The sequence below is a fragment of the Lissotriton helveticus genome, chromosome 10, assembly GCF_964261635.1.
Source record: "Lissotriton helveticus chromosome 10, aLisHel1.1, whole genome shotgun sequence".
Lineage (NCBI taxonomy): Eukaryota > Metazoa > Chordata > Amphibia > Caudata > Salamandridae > Lissotriton > Lissotriton helveticus.
In genome coordinates, this window is record NC_136071.1 from 231,239,022 (window position 1) to 231,263,918 (window position 24,897).

The following is a 24,897-nucleotide window of genomic DNA, read 5'->3' on the forward strand; positions in this document are numbered from 1 at the left end:
CTACCAAACTAACTGCTCATTTTTTGGAACAAGGCCATTGTCCAAACGATATAAGGTGGACAATAATAGAGCAACTGAATCTAACCAGTGAACATTCCATTTTTGAAAAGGAACAGAGATGGATTTACCGCCTTTCAACGCATACACGTGGATTAAATGATGAAATACCATGGAGTACAGTGATGCGGCGGTAATCCACCTACCTTGTGAGACAACTACCTATTTTTTAAGTACGGGTGATAAATTAACATGGTTGCTTCTATCTGCCCCAAATAAGTGGATTAAAACCTTTACACTCATGTGACCATAGTTAACTATTTTTCCCTTGTACAACGTGGTAGTATTCTAAAACCTTTTGACTAAACCTGACATCACTAGAACTGAGCTCTGTCTCCTGATTTTTATGCTCAATGTTAGGTAACGAAATCATATAATTTAGATTGAGGATTTGTGGATACATATACACAGGTCGATATCTTTTATCCCGTTTTTGGTCCCTTGAGCCATACTCGCATTCATTCCAAGTATAAACAAAAATGTGTATGTATTTCACTTTGGTGCCTACATCTAACAATTTGGATCCTTAGCGCCTAAATCTTAGCCTATGATGTTAATCCTAATAATATAGCGGGGTCGGATCGTTCTTCTTGCTGCAGCATAATCGGCTACTACCTGTAGTCCGTCCTTTGGCAAGAATAGCAGAGTTATCGGTGGTTTGCCATATCATGGAAAGCCTTAGCCGAGTAACTTTTTAATTTCATTGCTACCGGCTCAGGGATATACTTGCTGTATCTTGGTGGTCACACTTGTGACATAATGGAAGTATAGATAAAGCATCTTTAGTTTGAACGAGCTGCTTTATTTATATAACAAACAGACAGGTTCAATAACTTACTCGGTCCCTTTAAACAACTGGGTAATCAGACAACCACGTGATCGGAATCGACGTACACTACGCCCCATTTAAACAACGTCTTTTCCGATCTCTGTTTTTTTCCGGGCCATGGCTTTGGCCGTTTTAGGTTCCTGAGAGGGGAGCCGCCAGGGAAAATGTAAGTTCACCTTGGTGTTTTTCGCCTTCTTTTTCGGCTTACAAGCATACGGGTGCCGACAGTCAAGTTAATTAAACTTTCAAATCACACGCTTCTCAGTAGGCGGCACAGTTTACTAACGGTGGTTCTCTTGCCCGATCTTTGCTTCGCAGATGACCCGGGCGTGAAGAATTGCCTCCTACCACGCGCCCATGAGGCTCGACTTCTAAATAAAACAAGTGAGTCTTTGGCCCAACCTCTTTCCTGTATGAAGGTGTAATAATGTTGTAAATCTTGTAAATATATTTATTTCAAAACGCACACTTGTTTAAACTTTTATTTGTCTGATTTAGACAATTTCCTCTTGCTTCGTGTACCAAAAGGGATCACGTTAGCTTATAAGAGGCTTTGTACTTCAGGCATTTTCTTTGCCAATAATGTAGCTATTTTGGCCGTATCTTTGAAAAAAAAAATCTTTGATTACAGTGGAGTTAATGATCCCTTAAGGGCTAACGATAATGATACTAAACAAAACAGTGATGAAATGTCGCAGTTGGGCACTATTAACATCATTATCACATTCGTATAATTTGCGTTTTGCTACTTTGAATCCAGAAAGTGAAAATGTTTTGCAGTTCATTCTTTGTTTTTCTTTTCTATATCTATTGATATATTTCAGAAATTACATCTCTCACGATTTGGGGAGGACGCACGAGGAAGTCCCTGTGCCGTGACCACATACAAGTTTGTATGTGTGTTGTCTCGCTGTAGTTGGTTTTGGTGCCTTAGTGTGCACCAACCACCAAGCGAGTCTTTTTCTTCTTTTTTCTTGTTTGGTCCTGATGAAAGCTGAGCTTATAGCTTTTTATAGCAGAAACATGTCATGTCCACCATTGTTGTTTTTTATATGTATAGGACTTCTTGGTTTGAATTAACATGACCAAATGTATGTCCGCTTCCACCAATGTTTTTAATGGAGTTAGAACTACCCCTCTATTAAAATAATCTTCTGATCCTGGGAGTAGTCCACACTCCTTTTAGACTCACTTTTTCCAGCACTTGTGGTTACCATATCACTTTTTCTTTGTAAGAACCCAATGAAGACAACTGGCATCCGACTCTGATTTGGTGCCTGAGGGTTCTTTTTTATCACTCTTTAACTGCACAACGTAACTTTTTTTCGTTCTCTACTTATTCTTCCTTTTTCTTAGGTGGTAGGAATTACTTTACTGCTTTTGGCTTTACACTTAAGTATATATCGCTCTTTTGTTGGTTTTCATTAAACTCTGCTCCTTTTTAGCCACCTCTATGCCTCCTACCTCCCTGCCCAACGACCATCCGGTTTCTCCTCACGTCCAGGCAGAAAACATCAATGCCTGGCTGGCTGTGGCTAGAGACAGACTGGCTCCCCTTAGAAAGATCAAGTGTAAGAGGCCACATGACGCTCAGCGTTGGTTTACTAACAACATCAAGGAAATGAAACTGGTCCTGCACCAAACTGAGCATAAGTGGAGACAGGACTATTGCCCTATGAAAAAATCCATCTTTACGTCGGCTCTTAAAGACTATAAAAGTGCCATTCTCAAAGTCAAATCAGACTATTTTTCACTGAAAGTCCTTGAATCCACTAACCAAGCCAAAGACATTTTCTCCATCGTGGATGAACTTGTCAAACCTGACGCATCACTCCCAAACCCATCCCCTCATAATCCCTCTGTGATTCCCTCAATACCTACTTTATTGACAAACCCCCAGATGCATCAAGCACCCACTCTGCGAATCCTAAATAGCGAAAAATACCGAATCGCTATTTAGAAATCGCAGACTGGGATGCATCACCAAAATCGGTACATTTCAGCGAATCGCAACCGGCTGCAATCGCCAAATGCGAATTCGCTAAAATCGCTATAAATTCGCAGATTCGGCTGTTTCCTACACCCAAATTGCAATTTCGCAATTACCGGAATCGCAATTAGCGATCCCGCAGATTGCGAGATCGCAAAAACTTGAAGTCGCATTTTGAGCACAATGATGACATCACTACCAGGAAGTAGCCTGCTCCATGCATCATTTGGATCACAGAGCTGGATACAGGAGGAGGCAGAGCACTGAGCTCCAAGAGACACACCCTGCAGTCCCAATACAGGATTCAAATAAATACCACAATGTCCCAGGAAGCTGCAGGACAAAGTGAAAAACCCAGGCAGCGCAAAATCAAATGTATTTATTTATTAATGAAACTTATAAAGCGCGCAAATGCCCAGGGGCGTCTCGGCACTGCGGACGTGACAGTGAAAGGGGAAGTTATTGATTGAACAACCAGGTTTTTATTTTTCCTCTGAAAGCCACCAGTGTTTGGCAGGATCTGATCTCCAGATTGAGGGAGTTCTATAGCTTTACTGTGGATACAACAAAACGTTGATCGCCCCAGGAGGCGGTTTTGGTCCTTGGCACCGACAGCAGATATGCATTAGAAGAGCATAGTGGTCTGTTGGGGGCATGAAAGGCTAAAGAGTTTAGTAGAAAATGTGGTCCTAGATTCCGAGAGGCTTTGTAGGCAATACACAGTGCCTTAAACTTTATTCGGTTCTTCACCGCAAGCCAGTGGTAGCCTTTGATTACATGAGCAATAGGTTTAAATTTTGGGGTTCCTGACAGCATTCTGGCAGCGGAGTTCTACACGGATTGCAGTTTTCGAATGACTTTTTGTTGAGCATTAATAAAGAGCCCATTGCAATATCCAGAGAAGACATCACAAAAGCAGTGACCAGCGTTCTTCCTGAATTGGGGGGGGAGATACGGGAGAATTTTATTGATGGTTTTGAGTTTGTAGAAAGAAGCGGAGACGATTGTATTCGCATGAGAAGCGAATGTCACCTTGGTGACAGGATTGGGTGGAGGGTCGAGATCTGAGGACCACCAAGAGTTTGACCAAGTCGGGGAGAGCTTCCCAAAGATCATTACCTCCGTTTTATCGGAGTTAAGTTTAAGGCAGTTATTGGCCAATTACTGATGGCCAACATGCCGTGCTGGAAGTTGGCTGCTATCCTTTCTCCGTTGTTTTTTATCGCCAGTACCAGCTGGGTGTCATCTGCGTATGATGTTAGGCCCATCCCATGCGACTTGATGACTCTGGCTAAGTCCGATACATAGATATTGAAAAGCGTCGGACTTAGGGATGAGCCCCGAGGGACAACGCACGGTAATGTCATTTGGGCAGAGTGGAAGTTGCCCAACATGACCGTCTGAGTACGGTTGGAGAGAAAGGAGAGCAGCAAGTCTCTGGCTTTGTCCTGGATGCCCATTGTGGTGGCACGGTCGATCAGGATGTTATGATCGACCGTGTCAAATGCGGCCGATCGATCCAACAGGATGAGAACTGCCGTCCCTCCTTGGTCAGAAAAAGAACTGGAGTAACTGATAGAAGGAGTCAGCAAGGACCATGACTGACTGTTTGGGAAGCTGTCCCGGAAGGTGCCCGAGGCTACCAAGAGGCGCATCTGGGTGCGCATCAAGGCTAAGGTGAACGCGGTGGGAGTCACACACCGGTCCATCAATGACCTAAAAAAGAGGTGGTACGACCTCAGGGACCTTGCCAAGGAGCGCATTGCGGAGAGACTGGGGGAGAGACTGGCAACGGGAGGAGGACACTCCACAGTCCCTGAGAACACACCCATGCAGGACCTAGTGGAGGACACCATCAACCCTGCAGCCTGCGTAGGCGTCACTCAACTGGACACCTCCCGCGCCACACACCAATCTCAAGGTAAGAGCCATGCTATAGTGACCCCATACACTAACAATGCCCGTGCCCCGAGAGAAAGCCATATTTGTAACCCCAGTAATCCAGTTCCTGCTCCTCCCAAACGCCCAAATGCATTGTGGGACTTGTAGCCTGTCAATGTGTCCTGATAGTCACACACAGTCAGAATACTCAAGTGAAACAGACCCCTAAAGCCAGTCAGGGAATGCAAGCCTACATGCAAGTTGCTACATCCCAGGTGCCTGAATCATATCATTAATCATGCACTCATCCACATCACAGGTGCTGCAGATGCTGACACGTCTGACAGTGAGATACCCCACATTGCGGAGACACCTAATGAGACGGAGGGCGAGAGCCAGCCAGCACCAGCACCTGGACCAGTACCTGCACCGAGACACAGGGCCACCCCTGCAGCTACAGGCAGAGCACAACCTCACCACTCGGCATGCATGGCAGTGGAGTAGATCCCACCCCCACCAAGGAGGCAGACACGACGCCCAGCAAGTGTGCGGTACCACGCAAGCAGCAGGTTGAGGCAGAAGGCTCTGTGCCCACCACAGCAGACATGGAGCAACAGGCACACAACTTGGGCCTGGGCATTGAGGCTCGAATGCTTGCTGTGCACCTTAAACAGGCGCAGCACATGGCTGCAATGCAGCAGCAGCTATATAAAACTGCACGCAACATTAGTCTACTCACTGAGAGTGTGCAGGAGCTGACCACAGCGGTCAAGGAGAGCAACCAACTGATGGTGGCGCAGCAGGACATCACCCGCAGATGCCACAGACAGCTGCTCACACGGCTATCAGCCTACACACGATCAAACCACCTGATCGGGAACGCCACTTCCCAGCTCTCGCGCAGATCATTGGCCATGAAGATCCAGATGGTCCAATGCTGTGCGGATGTTGCAAAGGCCCTGGAGCTGGTCACCACCGCTGTGGAGAACCATCAGGTGGCCGACCATGGCAATGCAAGGGGGGTGATGCCAGTGAAGGGACATCTAGCCTCAGCAGCCTGTCTGTGCCAGTGCAATCAGAAAGGCGCTGCAGTTCCCAGCCCAACACTGCATCACGCCAAAACAATCCCAACATGGAGGGTGAGAGGTGACAGGGTGCGTCCGGCAGGAGGCGCTAGTTACTAGACATTTCCGGCAGTGCCGTGGTGAGGTAACCACGCACGCCTGCTCAGGTTACATGAGCCTGTATGTCTGAATACAGTTGCACTATTGTTTGCTGATTAAAGCACATCGAGAGCTTGTGAATTAAACAAAAGCTTTATTTTTAACACAAATCTTCCTCGTGTCAATCATTCATATAGCTTGCATGAGTGCAGTGTAGAGTGAGGGGTATGGGTGCCCTAGAAATAGTTCTGTGTGATGTTGGCACGGCGCCTGTGACCTTCAGCAGGGTTCTCCCCATGTGCATGATGCACATGTGTAGGTGGCAGGTTGTCCCCCTCCGACTCACTACCAGACACCTCAACAGGTATCCTCCGCTTGGTGGCAATATTGTGGAGTATGGCGCACACGGCCACGATGCGGCAGCAGATCTCAGGCCGGTATTTGAGGGCGTCGCCAGTCTTGTGGAGGATGCGGAATCGACTCTTTAAAATGCCAAATGTCCGCTCTATCACATTTCTGGTGTGTATATGCGCAGCATTGTACCGCCGTTCCTGTGGTGTTGCCGGGTTGAGGTATGAGGTGAGGAGGTATTCACGGAGGCTGTAGGCGCTGTCACCTGAAGGGAGGAGCAGAGGGTCAGTGCCTGTTATGCGCAGCAACATGGTCTAAACATACTGTATGTGGGCATGTGTACTTACCTAGGAGATGTCCCTCGCCAAATTCACCCCTGGCCAAGCGGGTGTGTATGCCGCTGTGCCGGAAGAAGAACGAATTATGCGTGCTCCACGGGTATTGTGCCACAATGTCTGTGATTATAGTCTTCGCATTGCAGACCATCTGGATGTTGAGAGAGTGGTATGACTTGCGGTTCCGGTACATGTATTCGGTCTCTGCGGGTGGACAGATGTGAATGTGGGTGCAGTTGATGCAGCCAATTACATGGGGGAATTGTGCGGTGTGATAGAAGTCCAGTTTTGTTTGCATTAAGTCCTGTTGGGTTGTTGGGAAGGTGATGTAGTGGTGTATCCGGCTCAGCGTGGCGTCCAGGAAACTCTGTAGGCAGCGTGACAGTGTACTCTGTGATATACCCCCTGCATATGCAACTATCCCCTGGAAGCTGCCAGAGGCCAGGTGGTGCAGGCAGCACAGGACCTGTACATGGGTGGGCACGGCATTGGTCCTCCGTGTAGAGTGCTACATCAGGGGGTCAAGGTGTCTGATGAGCTTCTTAATCATTGCCCCATTGAGCCTGTATTTGGAGTAGATCTCCTCTTCAGTCTGTCCCAGGAGTGTAATCCGCAGCCGGAAGATGCGCTCCGGGATCCTGCGTCGGTTCTGGGCTGCAGCCTGGAGCCTCAGCCGCCTTGCCACGATGTAGAGACCTGGCATTGTGACTTTCCTCATGCTCCTACTGAGTCTCCTTAAGTGTGTTTGATTTACCCAACACCTGTTTCTTGTTAGAATTTTTTTTTTTCACCAATTGGACTTCATGGTTACCACCTGGTTTGGCTTCTCCTTAAATGGCGACTCGTATTTAGCGATTTATGGTATTTTCGCAATTTGCGATTTATGATGAATGGGATTAGAGATTTATTAGCGAATTCGCAATTTGATTGCGAATTCGCTATTGATTTTGCTAAATTTATGGGTAATCGCAGTTAAGGAATCGCAATGGGGGTTTCCAAATGGTTTTGCCATTCTTTGGTTTGCGTATTCGCTATTTGCTGTTATTGTACTTGATGCATCGCGGAAGTGGGAATTGCAATCGCAATCGCTGTTTCGCAGCGATTACAATCGCAATATCGCTTGATGCATCTATGCCAAAGTCACCTGTATCAAAGCTAGCATCCCCAAGATGAGCTCCCCACCAGACCCTGCCCACGTGCACTGTAATCCTCTTCTTCTCGACCTCTTTCCATCAATCACTCAGGAGGTCTTCTTCTCCCTTCTCAAAAGGGTCCGTTCAGGCTCCCCGACGGGATAGTTGACCCCTCACATCGCCCGGGAGGTCTTTTTCCAACTTCCTGAACCCCCCTTATTGCTCCTCAACAACTCCCTTGCCCCGGGCATTGTCCCCAATCTCTTCCAGACCACGGAAGTTACACCCATTTTTAAAAAAGTAGGCGCAGACCCCCTTGTACTCAGCAACTTCCGGCCAATCACCTCCTTCCTTAACAATCGCTATCAAGCTGTCCGCCGCTCCAATTTCTTGTAGGAGAAAAAGAGACTCACTTCTGGGGTTCCCCAGGGCTCTTCCCTCTCACCGCTTCTTTTTAATCTGTACATTTTGCCACTGATTTTAGATCTACGGAAGAGAGAAGTAGCCATTTTTAACTACGCTGATGACCTCCAGCTTCTTTTTACTATTGATTCGTCACTTCCCGCAATGGAGACTTTTCAGTCCACCATGACCTTCATTAGAAACTGGATGAACCTAAACCAGTTAAAACTCCATCCGGACAAGACAGAGCTCGGCCAACCCCTGGAACTCTAACTTCTGGCCCCCTTCCATGGGTCTCCACCCTTCTCCTGTTAGCTCGGTCAAAAGTCTTGGTGTGGCAATCAGCAGCGACCTCACTTTGAAGACCCAGATTAATTTGGTAGTCTCTGTCTGTTTCTTCCATCTACGCAAGATTAAAAAAATTACCAGATTTCTCTCTTTTGAGGCCTCATTCAAGTCACCCTGGCCTTAGTCATGTCGCGTATCGATTATGCTAATTCACTCTACGCCGGAATCTCTGCATATCAATTACATCCGCTTCAACTGGATCAGAATCAAGCAGCGAGATTTGTGTACAGACAACCTAAATCACACCAGGTGAAACCCTTGCTTAAGAGCCTTCATTGGCTCCCAGTCGCCCAGTGCTGTCTCTTCTAATTGGGCTGCCTGATCCATAGAGCCCTGTCATCCCACGGACCTGCTTTTATTGCCAATGGAATTCAGCGGTATGTCCCCCTCGTGCCCTACGCTCTGCGAGCTCCAACCTCCTGACCCCGCCCTCATTCAAACGAAAAAACATGGTGGACTACGGTTTGCATTCTTGGCACCCCAGTTCTGGAACACTCTTCCTCCCGAACTAAGCCAAATCCATTCCTACACCCTGTTCAGGAAATCTCTCAAGACGTGGCTCTTATCCCTGGCTTTTAATTAACAATTGTTCGCTGCACATGTCCACGCATTTCCTACTAAGCGCCAAGAAACCGCTGGTGAACGTGCGCTCAATAAATAACTTTATCATATCATATCATGAATGGCCAAGCTATCAGATCCATTTCCAGTTACGCGATGAACGAGGCAAGGATGCCCCTTGTCGCCAATCCTCTTCGCCATATCCATGGAGACCCTTGCAGCTAAACTGCGTCAATATCATGCTCACCGGGGAATCCAATTCCATGAAAGAGTTAATTTAGGTGCAGAGACAGAATATCGAATTAAAAATATCGAGCTGCACAAATACTGAGTTGCAAATATTGTGGGTCAGAAATATCGACAGCAAGAATATTGTGGCCAAGACTATCGACTTAAGGTAAGTAATATCGATTTGAAAAATATTGGAGTGCTTAATATTGTTTGCAAAAATATAGTTGTTTATTAATGTTATGTGTTTTAGTATATATTTTATACGTATGAGGTGTATGTTTTTTGTATAAGAATTGTTTGTATTTTTATTATATGTGTTAAATTTTTAGTAGTTATTAATTTTTTAATATTTGAATTTAGTGTTTTTAGTTCCGTAGCAGGTTGTGTGTTTATAGGGGAATAGGTTGGAAAGTAATTTAATTATATTACATTTATTGATTATTTAATAATATTTGGTTGAGATGTTATAGTGTTATATGTGTAAAGTAATTTATTATTAATTAATTAATAATTGGTAGTTAATTAATTTAAATTGATTCATTGGTTATTAATTATGGTAATTGTGCAATCAATTTTAGGTGTGTATTGTGATGTTTATAGGTGTTGAGGGTGGGAAGTAATTTATTTTTAATTGATGAATTAGTAATTGGCTGTCAATTAATTTAAATTAATTACTTGGTAATTAATTATGATAATTGTGTAATCATTTTAGGTGTGTGTTGTGGTGTTTATAGGTGTTACGGGTGGGAAGTAATTTATTTTTAATTGATGAATTAATAATTGGCTGTTAATTAATTTAAATTAATTAATTGGTAGCTAATGATGGTAATTGTGTAATTAAATTTAGGTGTGTGTTGTGGTGTTTATATGTTTTAAGGGGTGGAAGTATTTTATTTTTAATTGATTAATTATTATTTGGATGTTAAATCATTTTAATTAATTAATTGGTAATTAATTATGGTCATTGTGTAATTCATTTTAGGTGTGTGTTTTGGTGTTTATAGGAGTAAAGTGTGGAAAGTAATTTGTATTTAGTTAGTTAATATTTAGTTGTTAATTAATGTTCATTATTTGATATGTATTTTGGGTAATTGTTTATCTTTGTGTCTGTTTTTAATTTAAAGGGGTAAAGAGTGGGTATTAAATACATTTTAGTTATTTTATTATTAGTTGTTAATAGTAAAAGTTTTTAATTTATAAATAAGTTTGAATTGTGTTTTATTGTTTTGGAGTTTAATTTAGGTGTGTGTTGTGGATATCATAGTGTTAAAGTGTGTGTAGTCAATGTTTATTCGTTTTTTTAATTAATATGTTTTAATAGATTTTTAATTATGTTAATTTTTGAAAAAAATGTAATTAAACATGTTGAAGTGTTTTGTTATTGGTTTGGTGTTATAGGGTAGGAAATACAATAAATACATTTATGTATTAATTCATTTATTTGTATATATTTTCTAGTTTAAAAGAGTTTTTTCAATAAATGTATTTAATATTTTAGATGATATAATATTTGTAGGTTTTTTATATGTAACTAAAATGTAATATTTTCTTTTTATATATTTGATTTTTTTATTTCTAAATATTGTTTATTTATTTTTATGATTTTTTATATTTTTTATTTTTGTTTTAACTGTGTGAGTTTGATTAGTAATTTTTGTCTCTTCGCTATCCAATACTTTCCCTAATGTTGCACTCACTGGAGTGGGAGTAGGAATTTTTACCCCTCCTCTATCCAACACCTCCCCTACTGTTGCACTCACTGGAGTGGGAGTAGTAAATTGTACCCTTCCGCTAATCAAAACTTTCCCTAATGTTGCATTCACTGGAATAGGAATACAAATGTTCCCCCTCCGCTATCCAATAGTTATTCTACTGTTGCATTTAGTGGAGTGGGAATAGTACGTTTTACCCCTCCGGAATCCAACAGTTTTACTACTGTTGCATACACTGGAGTGGGAATAAAAAAATATACCCCTCCGCTATCCAATAGTAATTCCCCCCCTCTGCTATCCAACACTTTCTCTACTGTTGCACTCACTGGAGTGGGAATGGTAATTTTTACCTCTCCGCTATCAAAAAATGTCCCTACTGTTGCATACAATGGAGTGGAAATAAAAAAATGTAACCCTCCGCTATTCAATAGTTGTTCTACTATTGCATACAGTGGAGTGGGAATAGTAATTTGTACCCCTCCGCTATCCAACACTTTTCCTACTGTTGCACTCTTTGGAGTGGGAATAGTAATCGTTTTCCCTCCACTATCCAACACTTCCCTACAGTTGCTCTCACTGGAGTGGGAATAGTAATTTTTACCCTTCCGCTATCCAACACTTTTCCTACTGTTGGACTCTTTGGAGTGGGAATAGTTATGTATTCCCCTCCGCTATCCAACACTTTCCCTATTGTTGCTCTCACTGGAGTGGGAATAGTAATTCTTACCCCTTTGCTATCCAACACTTTCCCTACTGTTGCAGTCTTTGGAGTTCGAATAGTAATTTTTTTCCCCTCCGCTATCCAACACTTTCTCTATTGCTGCACTCACTGGAGTGGGAATAGTAATTTTTACCTCTCCGCTATCCAACACTTTCCCTACTGTTGCACTGATTGTATTGGGAAATGTAAGTTTAAATATTTTTTAATAGTTTAATGTTTTAATTTATTTTATCATGTTTTTTTCTATTTTAAATTATCAATATATATATTTTATTTTTCTATAATTTCAAAGTTTTAAAATAAATTAAAGATAATACTTTTAACATTATTTACAAATAAATATATATTTATGTATTCATTATTGTTTGTTTATCTTTTTTTAAAGTAAGTTTATTTGTTATATTTTGTTAAAATATATATTAAATGTAATTTATGTTGTTAAAATTAATATTTAATATATATTACTTTATCTTATATCTATATTTAAATCTATATTTTTTACATCTATATTTTTACATCGATATTATTGATTCTATATTTTTGTACTTACCTATGTAGGTATGGGAGTCGATATTTTTGTAGTCTATATATTTTTTTCGATATTTTGAACATCAATATTTTTGTCATTGATATTCTATCACTGAACCGTAATTTGAGTCTTCATGTATGCAGATGATGTGGCGTTGTATATCAGGCAGCCTCAAGATAATTTAGATTGTGTCATCAGAGAGGTGGTCCAATTTGGTGGCCTTTCGGGAAATACAATAAACTGGACAAAGTCAGTCCTCTTTCCCCTAACTTATAGTACAGAACAGTTCCCATCGGACTTTGAACTGCAATAGGCTGGATCCAGTTCGGTATCTGGGCATATGGCTAAGTCAGAACACTGGCAGGCTAGGGCAGGCCAACTATGGTAGAGTTATTGCGTGGTTGGAGGGAAGGATCCAGATCTGGAGCCGACTCCCCTCTCGCTCACTGGTCGACTGACAATCGCCAAGATGGTACTTTTGCCTAAATTCCACGACCTTTTTATCAATCTTCTAATTATACTCACCCAACACTTGTTTGTGCTCTTAAAATCTAAGCTGGTCTCCTTCACCTAGGCGGGCAAACAGCTCAGGATAGCATGGGAAGTCCTCACACTACCTTTCCGCCAAGGCAGCCTAGGTGCCGCAGATCTGATGCTGTTTGCACTGTGCGCCCAGGCTCACTACTTACACTTTTGACAGTACCCGATTAAATTCCAGCCACATACCGCTGTTGAGGCAGACTTAACCTTCCCAACACCACTATCTACTGCTTTGTTTCAGCCTTACAAATGATCCAGGTCACCTGCGGACACTATGGATTGTGTGAGGTGGGCCTGGGATGGATTGCGAAGACGAGCATCTTTGAACTGTTAGTATGCCCCTTCCATCCCCATCACACGCAACCCTACTATACCAGCGTTGCTTGATAAGGGCATGCAAACTCGCGCCTATAAAAGAGGCCTCTATACATATGCTGATTTATATCCGAGCACTCAGTTCCTAGCTGCACCCACGCTGACTGATACTCCGACACCCACAATAATGGATATGCTTCTATATACTCAGATACGAGCCACGTGTTGCGCAAACCACAACACCTTACCGGCTCCCCACCAATGTAACATGCTCTGGAGCACATACTCACACACACCTCTCACTGTAAGCTTGTCACTAGACTATACCCGGTGACACAGGAGAAAATGCCAATTTGCACCCACAAAGCGCTCACACAGTGGCAACAAGCCACGGACCCCCCATCACTATTTACCAATGGGCCTACTGTTGTGCGCAACTGGAGGCATGGTCTCCAAATTACCGATTGCGCCTCATACATTTTAAATTACTGCATAGAGTATACCGCACCCCCCTGCAGCTGAAACACATGAGAGGCACGCTGTGAAAGATGCTCGATGCCCATGGCAACATTCCTACATCTGGCTTGGCACTGCCCGAAGGTAGTGGATTACTGGCAAGAGATACCTTCTAGAATTCAGCAAATAATGGGGCATGAATTCACTTTCACCCCGTTAATCAGTCTCTTAGGATATGTCAAAGATGTGCCTGCATCTTCCCATCGTTTAATAGCTATGCCATTACTGCTAGCCAAACGCCACTTCGACAAGCACTGGGGGAAGAAGAGGATTCCCAAGGTCACCTCATGGCTAAAGGATGCAACATACTGTCAGGAACAATTAGCCCAATATTGGGAACTGATGCCCATGAAAAGTCGCCCAAAAGACATTTGGGAACCGCTTCTTTCTCACTTACAATGGCAGATTACCACATCCCCCTAGTTCACTACATGTACAAACATACCTCTATACTCTCACATCTACTTCTGGAGACAGGGTCTACGAGAGTCCATTACAGAGTGACGCTGCTTGGGGCAGGTCCTTTAGAACAGGTCTGAATCGACCACGATATTCATACCCGCCCCGTTATATCTCAAGATGATATATGTGATGAACATGTGCTGATGCTGGCTTATGATGCTCTATTAAATAGACGCCTGTAATGCTCTTTATACTACAAATGATGTAAATGACAGCAACCCCTATCTCTCTTCCCTCCTTCACTTCCCTTTATTATTATGTTTTACGCTTCTCTTCTTCTCTCTGTATACTGCTCTGTTGTTTATGAGATGTGTCTATTGCAATGTTTGTCATACTTTTCAAATGCCAATAAAAAAAGAAAAGAAAAAAAAGGTCCCACCCAATACACTTAGGGGCATTTCCTCAAGAACGTGTGATAACCATCACAAAAGTAACTTAACGCAACTCCCAACATCGCAGTCTATTGTGGGAAAATGACACTGTGTTAACGAAGTATTCTCAACACGGCGGCACCATGCGATAGTCACCAGATAACGTGTCAAATGCCCGCGTTAAAACCAACGCCCCGCCACAAAAATGCGAAACATGAATGCAAAAGATGCCAATCACGATACAAAAATCAGCAAAAACCAGGTACAGGCCTGCAATTCACAAGCGTCAGGCGGGAAAAACCACCATAAAAGTAGAAATAAAACAGACAAACAAATACCAAACAACAGCGAAGCACAATGGATGGTGCCGGAGCAAGTAGGAGGAGAACCAGAACCCCACAAGCCGCACGGAGGACCTGCCTGGGACCTCGGGGTCAGGGAAGGCCAAGGAGAAGAAGAGTAGGAAGAAGCGCTTCAGTCCGCAGGAAAACAGGATCCTGATAACGGAAGTGGTCGAACACCATCAACAACTGTTCATCACCTCCACTGTGTCATTGGCAACAAATAATGGAATATGGCAGTCCATTATGGCAAGGAATGCAGTAGGAGCGCTGAAGAGGACAATGGAAGAGGTCAAGAGGTGCTGGAATGACGTCAAGCGCAAAACCAAGCTGAAGCTCTCCAACAACCGGAAAGCAGCAATGCAGACTGGAGGTGGCAGACCTGCGCCACAGGAGGAGCTGGACGATATGAAGGAAATGGTGTCCACAGTCATCAGTGGGGTTACGGAGGCAGGATTCAGGGGACCGGACACTGCTCAACAGGACCGGACACAACAGCATCAGGGTAAGTGACTACCAGGGACTGGGGGGATGGGCACAATACCACACCTGCACAATCAAGTAGAGCACATCTGCGGACAAACCATGCCCCAGATGCCCAACTCCCACCAAGACACCAATGTACCCAAGTATGTAACATCTCAGCACTGCATAAGCACAGAAGTCAAAGGCACATCACATGAAATAGAGAAGGGTCAGTACAAACAGAGGTGTAGGGGCCACTCTCCCAAAATGCAGCACCCAGACATAACAAGCATAGCACATCAATACTGATAACAATGTGGCACAAACCGCAACACGTCCACAACAGAACACAGGACACAACTGGTGCCGACTGGGTGTAGACACTGGCCAATCACAAGTGGCATTGCAGGTAAATGTGAGTTTGGAATGAACAAGTACAAACACACACACACGTCTGTTGTCAAAATGTCTACTGTCCACCATCAAATAGGCAGGTCCTTCCAAACAGCAACGATGTACACAGTCATGCAGTCTTTACGTAAACCTGGACAATGCGACAACATACATGTGGACACAATGTTGAACTGCATCTCCCCTTAACATTGCAGAGGAAGATTCAACACCTCCTGCAGAGCAGCCCGACCCTCTCTTCTCTGATGACGAAGAGGACAACCACAGCTTCGACCCCGATGCCCTCCAGCAGTTCATTGACAGCCTCTGCAACACACCTCCAGTTGTAGGGAAGCACAGCTGCAACGAGGACAGCCCACCCCCTGCACAGACCACACAGCATGCAGCACCTACCACCACGGCTGCCTCCCAAGACCCCCACGAAGAAGACATAGCCTTTCAACGCCGTGTGTTGGGGTGCCAGGAGAAGCTGGCTGAACAGGTGCGGGTGGGCTTCAAACGCATAGCAGACAAACTAGATGCCATGTGTGGGTGTCTAAATCCCATCAGTGACCACTCAGAGTCCCTAAAGGACACCTACAGTTCGCTCCATGCTCTCCAACGGACCATGGCTGACATTGATGGAGCCCTGACTCAGAGACTAGAACAACTGTCCAGTCAGAGTGGCTCAAGCGATATCACCCGTGAGTTGGGACACATGCAGAGGTTAATAGAGACCATGGAACATACCAATGCGGAAACAGCGGCTGCCATGGCTGCACACAAGCGAGTGGTAGCTGGGTTCTACAAGGACATCAAGACCATTCCCATGGCATTGCTGCCACAGGGCCTGGCACTGATGCACATCCACATCTCCGCCCCCTGAAGTGTCAGTGCCACACAGTGCGGCAGACATTCCACCTCCGGCCCCTGCGTTGTGATTGCCACAGAGTGCTGGAGACAGAACACCACCGCCCACACGTGAGGCACATGGAACAGCAGAGGACAAAGATGCGGATGAGACCTCCTTTGTGGTAAGAAGGACGCAGTACATTCATCTCCGCAATATGACCGGTTTCAGCTTGATACTGCCCTCTGCATCATCACCTTCCACTGTCCCCCGATGGACCCTGCAACACTCATCTTGCACCTCGACATGGACTGCCATAATCTGTTTGATCGTCAATGACACAGCACTCTGACTGCGGACTGTACACTTCCTCTTCCTTTGGACTTCTCATTCCCTGAAGGACTCTGGCTGGCCCTCCATGGGCCAACAATGTAAAGTGGGGTATGCATGCCCCTGTACTGCTCCAGATGCAACACTCCACTGAATGTGCATTAAACATTCTGAATCACACAGATGTGTCGTGTCCATGGTCTGTCAGGTGTGGTAGTATGAATGAATGAAGGGTCAGTAAATTCCTCTTATGTCAATGTGCTCATGTCGTTGGCATTGGGTCACAGGGTGACACATTGCCAAATGTTGTCCGGGTGGCGCCGACGGCACAACAGAGACACATGCATTTGTTACTTCCATGTCCAGCCCCGTACGGAACCACGCTCAGAGCCCCGGGGTCTTTGTACAAACCCTTACGCTGGATTGGCATACGCCAGGCCAGCCCCCTATGCTTAAGCTCACATGGGGACGACGACAACCCTACATGTGCCAGGACTTGCCTGTAGTGATCTTTTGGTCACAGGTCTAGTTATCAGCATGCCACAGCCACTCCCTCATGGCTGGTGTACACTCACACCACACCCATCCAGCACACGCCTCACAGGACATGTGATCTGGGCAATAAAAAGGGCCGGGCGCACGTGCACGATGCCATTTCTGACCTCTCTCAGAGTGTATCTGTGTGGTGTGCATGTGGGCATGGGGGCCCAGGGGTATGCGACATAACATTCCGCCGACCCGGAGGTGACATGATGATGGCATACTGTTAGAAGGGGCAATCCCAGGGGGGACAGAGTACGCTCTCCTGACCACCCCGTGACCCACCTCTCCCAGGAATGCTGCCGAGCACTGGCGTGAGGCCCTCACAGGGGCGGGCTTGGTATTTAGGATCGTACACACTGAGCTTCCACCCCACTTATAAATGGACACCACACAGCTGAGTTCAAAATACAAGGTTCTTTATCAAGCAGTAGATATGAGGTCAAACGAGTACGTATTTACAAGTCGATCTAGGGATCGTAAAGTCTTGGTTGCGGGGAGTATGGAAGCAGGACAGTCACAGTACTGGGAACAGTATGAAGCGTACCCTGCGCACAGCTCTCAATCCTCGAGCCGGGGGATACGGTAGATGGAGGTCGTACTGGCTGCTCCACTCACTTCTTCTCGAGCCAGGTCGTATGGGTAGCGTCGATGGTCCAGCCGGACAAGAGTACTCCTCGAGCCGCGACTAGGTCAGCAGGGCTTTAGCCGGAGTGAACGGAGTATCAGTTAGTTCTTGGGGAGCCGCGACCATGTCAGCAGGGCTCAAGATGTTCCAACGAATGTCCTTCTCTGCAAGGATGAGTCGCGACGAGGTCAGCAGGCTCCGATGTTCCAACGAATGTCCTTCTCTGCAAGGATGAGCCGCGACGAAGTCAGCAGGGCTCGCACAGGTTTCAAAGTTCAGATTGCGATCTTCTTCTAAGATGGCTGAGCCGCGACAACGTCAGCAGGGCTCTCTTCTCCAGGATTCAACTGCCCGCTAGTTCTAGAGCATGCCTTGTTATAGCCCAGTTTCCCTTTGCAGTCCGGGCCCTCGCAGGCGGCTATCTCGTGCCCGAGGGCTGATTGTCAGGGTTTCCTGCCATCCGGCTCTTTGATCCTTTGAAGATGGGTCTGGGGGAAACCAGACACCCAGCAGGGAGTGGGGCCAGCTCTCGGGGAGGCCGGAGGGGTGATCGAAACCTGCCCTCAGGGGGAGGCCGTAGGTGCGATCGAAACTGCTCCACCCTATCTCACTTGAAGGAAGCCCTTACCCCCCAGCCGGGCATGGTGCATCTGGTGCCTAGATTTCTCCGGGGCCCGGGGTCACACAGGGGTTATGGAGTCAGGGATCTTTGGGAAGGGTAATGGCTACTGGAGGCCTTCTGGGTTGACGGGGGTCGAGGCGTCCGGTACCGGGGGGATAGTTGGCGGGATACGGGGTTGGTCCTCCTTACGGGTGTCACGGGGGTGCGGGAGGACAGAGGACAGGACGACCGAGGGTTTTCGCTACGCAGGGGTAACTGTCGAGGTGCTGCTGGTCGGGGGGAACCACGCCACGAGGCCAGGTCCAACAGGCGTCCCCCCCAGCCGAAAGGCAGGGAGAACTTCCCATCCCCTTGGGGGTTCTCATCACTAAGGTGGAAAAACCTGGACAGGCCGTCAGCGTTGGCGTGGTCAGTACCAGGGCGGTGTTCTACAGTGAAGTTCATCCCCTGGAGGGAAATAGACCACCGCAGCAGCTTGGGGTTCTCTCCTCACATCTGCATTAGCCACCGGAGGGGCCGATGGTCGGTTTGGACCCTGAAGTTAGTTCCGAACAGGAAGGGCCGAAACTTCTTCAGGGCCCAAACCACTGCGAAAGCCTCCCGCTCAATGGTGCTCCACCTTTGCTCTCGGGGTAGTAGCCTCCGGCTAATGAAGGCTACGGGCTGGTCTAGGCCTTTCTCGTTGAGCTGGGATAGGACTGCTCCGATGCCATGCTCGGAGGCATCTGTCTGGACCACAAACTCCTAAGAGTAGTCAGGGGCTTGGAGTACTGGGGCGTTACACATGGCTAGCTTCAGAGTTTCGAACGCTTCTTGGCAGGAGGGTGTCCAGCGCACCTTCTTTGGCTGTTTCTTGGAGGTTAACTCCGTGAGGGGGCCTACTAGGCGGCCATATCCTTTTATGAATCTCCGGTAGTAACCGGTGAGCCCTAGGAAGGCCCGCACTTCTATCTGGGTCGTGGGGGGATGGCGTCGATCTTGGGTTGGAGGGGGCTACCAGACCGCTCCTGACCTGGTGCCCTAGGTAGACCACGGACCCCTGCCCAATCTGGCACTTACTGGCTTTAATGGTAAGGCCCGCTCGACGCAGGGCCATTAACACCTCCCAGAGGTGTCGCAGGTGTTCGGTCCAGTGGGAGCTGAACACCGCGATATAGTCCAGGTAGGCGGCGCTGAATTCTTCCAGCCCGGCCAGTACCCGGTTGACCAATCTCTGGAAGGTGGCAGGGGAATTCTTCATTCCGAAGGGCATCACTCTGAAGCGATAGTGCCCATCCGGGGTGGAAAAGGCGGATCTCTCCTTGGCCCCTTCCGTGAGCGCAATTTGCCAGTACCCGCAGGTCAGGTCGAAACTTGATGAGGTAATGGGCAGATCCTAGGCGGTCAATGAGCTCATCCGCGCGGGGAATAGGGTGTGCGTCGGTTCGGGTGACAGCATTGAGCCCGCGGTAGTCTACACAGAACCTCAGCTCGGGGGCAGTGCCGGCCGCCTTCGGAACCAGAACCACGGGGCTGGCCCACGGGCTGTCAGAGGACTCAACCACCCCCAGGGCTAACATTTTCAAAACTTCAGCCTTGATGCAGGTCCGAACTCGGTCGGGGACGCGGTAGGCTCTGTGCCGTACCGGAGGGCTGTCCCCAGTGTCCACATCGTGGACGCACCAATCGGTGAAACTGGGGACAAGGGAGAAAAGGTCTGAGAACGGTCCCAATAACTGGCGACAGTCCTCGCTTTGCTCAGGGGTGAGGGAGGAGGAGAGACTCACTCCCTCTACGGAGCCATCTTTTTCCTTAGCACACAGGAGATCAGGGAGAGGCTCTGTGTCCTCTTCCGCTCCGTCGTCGGTGGCTAGGAGCAAACTCAACTCGGATCGCACAAAGTGGGGTTTGAGGCGGTTCACATGAAGGACCCGTAGCGGGTTCCGGGGGGACTGCACATCTACTAAGTAGGTGACTTGGCTCTTGTGCTCCACCACTTTGAAAGGCCCGGTCCACTTATCTTGGAGGGCGCACGGTTCCACCGGGGCCATCACCCATACCTGTTGACCAGGTTGAAACTCGACCAGAGTGGCATTCTGGTCGTACCAGCACTTCATCTCTTCCTGGCTTGCCTCGAGGTTCGCCTCGGCAAGGTCTCTGAACTTCCGAGTCTGATTCCGGAGTCTTACATTATCATTCATGCATTTACTTTCTAAATCAAATCTTCCTGTTATTATTAATTCGGGGCTTACCTCTATTTGCAGAGTCAGAACTTCAGATAGGCAATTACTTACGTCCAACCAGAATTGTCTTATATTTGGGCAAGAGAGGAACATGTGAAGATCATCCACATTTAGAGTTTTGCATTTCGGACACCCCACAACTCCGCCATTTTTGAATTTGGATAATCTGCGAGGGGACCAATATGCCCTATGAATAGTAAACAGAAGGTTTCGCCTTAAATTTGCGGGTTTAACAATACTGTACAGCATAGACATTGTTACTTGCCATTGGTTCTCTGTCGCGATCTTCGGCAAGCACTCTTTCCACAGCACCTCCGGAAGTAGAAAAGGTCCGTCTTCCATTTCCAACATCGACCAGTACCATGCAGCCACTTCCTTCTTAAAGGTCCCTGAGCCCAACTTCATCTCAAAGTCATTCTGGGTCCCAATTACATTTTTAGGATCATTTGCCCAACTCTGAATCTGTACATACTTATATCTAGAGAATACCTGGCCCCACAATTGTTGACAAAGGCCCCATGGGACTAATTCACCTTCTTGGAACAAGTCTTTCCATCTCTGCATATCATCCTCTTTTTTTAACTGAACAGCCAAAGCATCTTTTGTCCAAAGTGGCGCTCCAGGAGAATCCCATTTTGGGGCCATATAACTGAAATAAGGCAATTTCAATTTTCTTCTTATCTTATACCAAATCTCCGCTAAATCTCGTAAGACCTTTAATCTCACCTTTTTGAAAAATTTAGGGTCTGCAAACTTATATAAAAAACCGAAATCATTATATCCACAACTTTTCAACATCACACCAAATATTTCTCCACTCGTTGAGTTAATTAGGGTGCCGAGCAACATCCTGCAATTCTTTAAACAGAAAGCCCAAGCGTAGATTTGTAAATCTGGAGCCGCCAGACCACCTTTGTTAATTCTCCTCCTTAACTTTTTCCACGATAATCGTGATCCTTTTGAGGCCCAAATAAATGATGCTATCTCGCTCTGTAATTTAGCTATCCACTCTTTTCTAAATCCAAGGGGGATAGTCTCAAATAAAAACGTAACTTTTGGCACAATCACCATCTTCACAAGATTAGTCCGGCCATATAGTGACAAAGGAAGATTCATCCACCCTTTTAAAATGGCCGCAACCTCTTTTTTAATCTTAAAAAAATTCACTTTAGCCAGATCTCCAACATTTTGAGTTATCCTAACTCCCAAATACCTCATTTCAGATTTACTGATTATCCTTTCAGTGTTTAGATTCCAAGCCATTATCTCAGTCTTGTCTTGATTTATCTGATAGCCTGAAACGATTCCAAATTCTTCCGTTATTTTCACCAACTGTTCTAAAGAATTATGTAAATTAGATGAATAAATAATAATATCATCCGCATATAGGCCCAGTTTTTTAGACCAGTCACCGACTATAAAGGGGGGTATCTCCTCTGAGGCTCTAATTCTGCAGGCTAGAGGCTCAATATATAAATTAAACAACAAGGGTGATAAAGGACACCCTTGTCTAGTTCCACGCATTACTTTATTAGACTGAGTAAGTATCCCATTAACTAAGACACGTGATGTCGGAGAACAATAAAGAGAAACAAGCATTTACAATGCAATGGTTTCGCCTTTGGAAAAGTTAGAGCTATTGGCATTGTAAAATGACAAAATGTGTATTTATGTGTTGGTTTTGAAAACAGATAAATAAATGGCATTGTCATTTACATTGCCATTAGCTTAATCTCTGCAGTGGGAGGGAGGGAGACACAGAGGGAGGGAGGGAAACAGAGAGTGGCTGACAGGGAGGGAGACACAGAGGGAGAGTGGGAGACAAGGAGGGAGACAGGGAGTGAGACACAGAGGGAAAGTGGGAGAAAGGGAGGGAGACACAGAGGGAGGGACGGAGACACAGAGGGAGGGAGATACAGAGGGAGGGAGACACAGAGGGAGGGAGGGAGACCCAGAGGCAGGGAGACACAGAGGCAGGGAGACACAGTGGGAGGGAGACACAGTGGGAGGGAGACACAGTGGGAGGGAGACACAGTGGGAGGGAGACACAGTGGGAGGGAGACACAGTGGGAGGGAGACACAGTGGGAGGGAGACGCAGAGGGAAGGAGACGCAGAGGGAGGGAGATGCAGAGGGAGGGAGATGCAGAGGGTGGGAGATGCAGAGGGAGGGAGATGCAGAGGGAGGGAGATGCAGAGGGAGGGAGATGCAGAGGGAGGGAGGGAGATGGAGGGAGAGAGAGGGAAGGAGACGGAGAGAGGGAGGGAGACAGGGAGAGAGAGAGTAAGATGTGTGTATGCTGGGTCTGGTGGCTCAGTGGACGAAGGTGTCTGCTGCAGGGACCTGTGTTTAACCTCATGGTCAAAATTTGTTTTTGATTTGCCCCGCCCCCTCCGACCCCGCCCCCACCGGTGCGGCCCTCGGCCGCAAACCACACTGTAAATTTGGCACCCCGAGAGCAAGTTTGTGAGTACCCATGGCCTAGAGGGTGTTTTTTTTTCCCTTGGGCCCTCTAGCTACTGCAGGAGTGAAGGTCCAGTGCTTGATTGGCTGGCCAGAACAGGAGAGAAAATATCCCAGAATGGACAGCCTAGTGAAGCAACCAGCTAAGTATAATAAGAAATACTATGAATGGAACTGGTAAGCTACTAAAAGCATAACTGAAAACCATAACTCACACCTCTTCATTCATCATTCTGCTAAGTGCTCTGTCCTATGACATAACCGCTCCTCAATGGTCATCATCCATGACACGGAAACACTTCACTCATAGAATCAAGGCAAAGAAAACACACTTCCACACACACCCTACACAGTGCTACCCATGTAGGCAAGTGCTTCAGCGTCCCACATAGGGGCAGTAAGCGCTATATAAATGTTGCGATACAATACAATATATTGAATTTGCGTGGAGGATGAATCTTAACCACAAAATCCTTGATAGGGTTATTTATTACAGTAATCAATCACATAGCTAGGAGTGGCATAAAATCCACGTTGCTATCCAAATGTATTGTATCATTGGTGGAGTCACTCACTGAAAAAAGAATGGTTCAACCCGAGACCGCGCAAGATTCTTACTGCAGCCAATGCATTATACACTTGGAGTTAAAGCGGGTAAGCCCCTAAAAGTACACAATGCATTTAACTGGTTACTGTACAGACCGCCTTTGACTTCCAAAATGAATTGCAAAATGGGCTGTCTCAAGTATTTTTAGATAATCAAACAGCGAAAGTTAATAGTAATAAGGAAAATGGCTCTCGATACGTTTATGTACATTATAACGAGTCAGCTTCAGGAACTCATACTCTAGCAAGCGTATCTTCGTAAGGGGGGCTGGAAGCTGCCTTAGCTGGAGAACAGTCCAGGCGCCTGCCTGCCTGCCTGACCTGGTCGAACGTTTGTTTTGAAGCTTGTGGCTGGACATCTGGCGCTCTGCTGTGCGGCCTGGCCTGCACGAAAACATATGCGCTGTGGCTTCTCTCTGGGTATTCAAATACAAACAATGTAGACACCGGCTGTCCACTGTAATCTAACTGAGGAGTACGTTTTTAGAGTTCTCCCCCAAAAAGGAAGAGAAAGTACTTACCCTGCTGGTTGCTTTATTAGTTCCACCACCTATGCCTGTTCGGTACTCGATACACTCCCTCTAATCAGACGCCGACTTTGCAAGAGTCTCGTCCAATCAGAGTAGCGCTTATTGTGAGGTCACTCGACTGTCAGTTATTGCCATGGACATGGAGACAGAAGCTGCGGTGGAGTGAAATCCGCCACGTGAAATGCCAAAGCCGACACAGAGCCCGTTCTTCATAGCTGCTGGTGTAGATAGAGCTAGTTAGACAGCCCCTGGGATGCAAGGAACATAATATTAAGAAACGGAGTCAAAATGCCCGGGCGGCGCGTATTGGTCTATTCTTTAATAACTTATGGCGGGTTAATCTCTGTGAACTACACTACCCAGGTTCCTCTTCTCCTAGCGTAAAATGCCTTTGTTATAAACTGTCGAAAGCGTCTCTGGGGCGCGATGCGAAATGATTACTGAAGTCTGTCGAGGTTGTTGTT

At 46.3% G+C, this 24,897-nt stretch overlaps 1 protein-coding gene across 1 annotated transcript in view; it reads left to right on the top strand.

The window, feature by feature from the left end:
* The first annotated feature begins 953 nt into the window (after positions 1 to 953).
* Positions 954 to 24,897, top strand: part of LOC144786191 (vomeronasal type-2 receptor 26-like) — a 410,564-nt gene continuing 386,620 nt past the window's right edge. The window contains exons 1-2 of the mRNA XM_078665190.1: positions 954 to 1,052; positions 1,205 to 1,270. The gene's annotated coding sequence lies outside the window, so the exon portion shown is untranslated. The remainder of the gene's footprint in view (positions 1,053 to 1,204; positions 1,271 to 24,897) is intronic.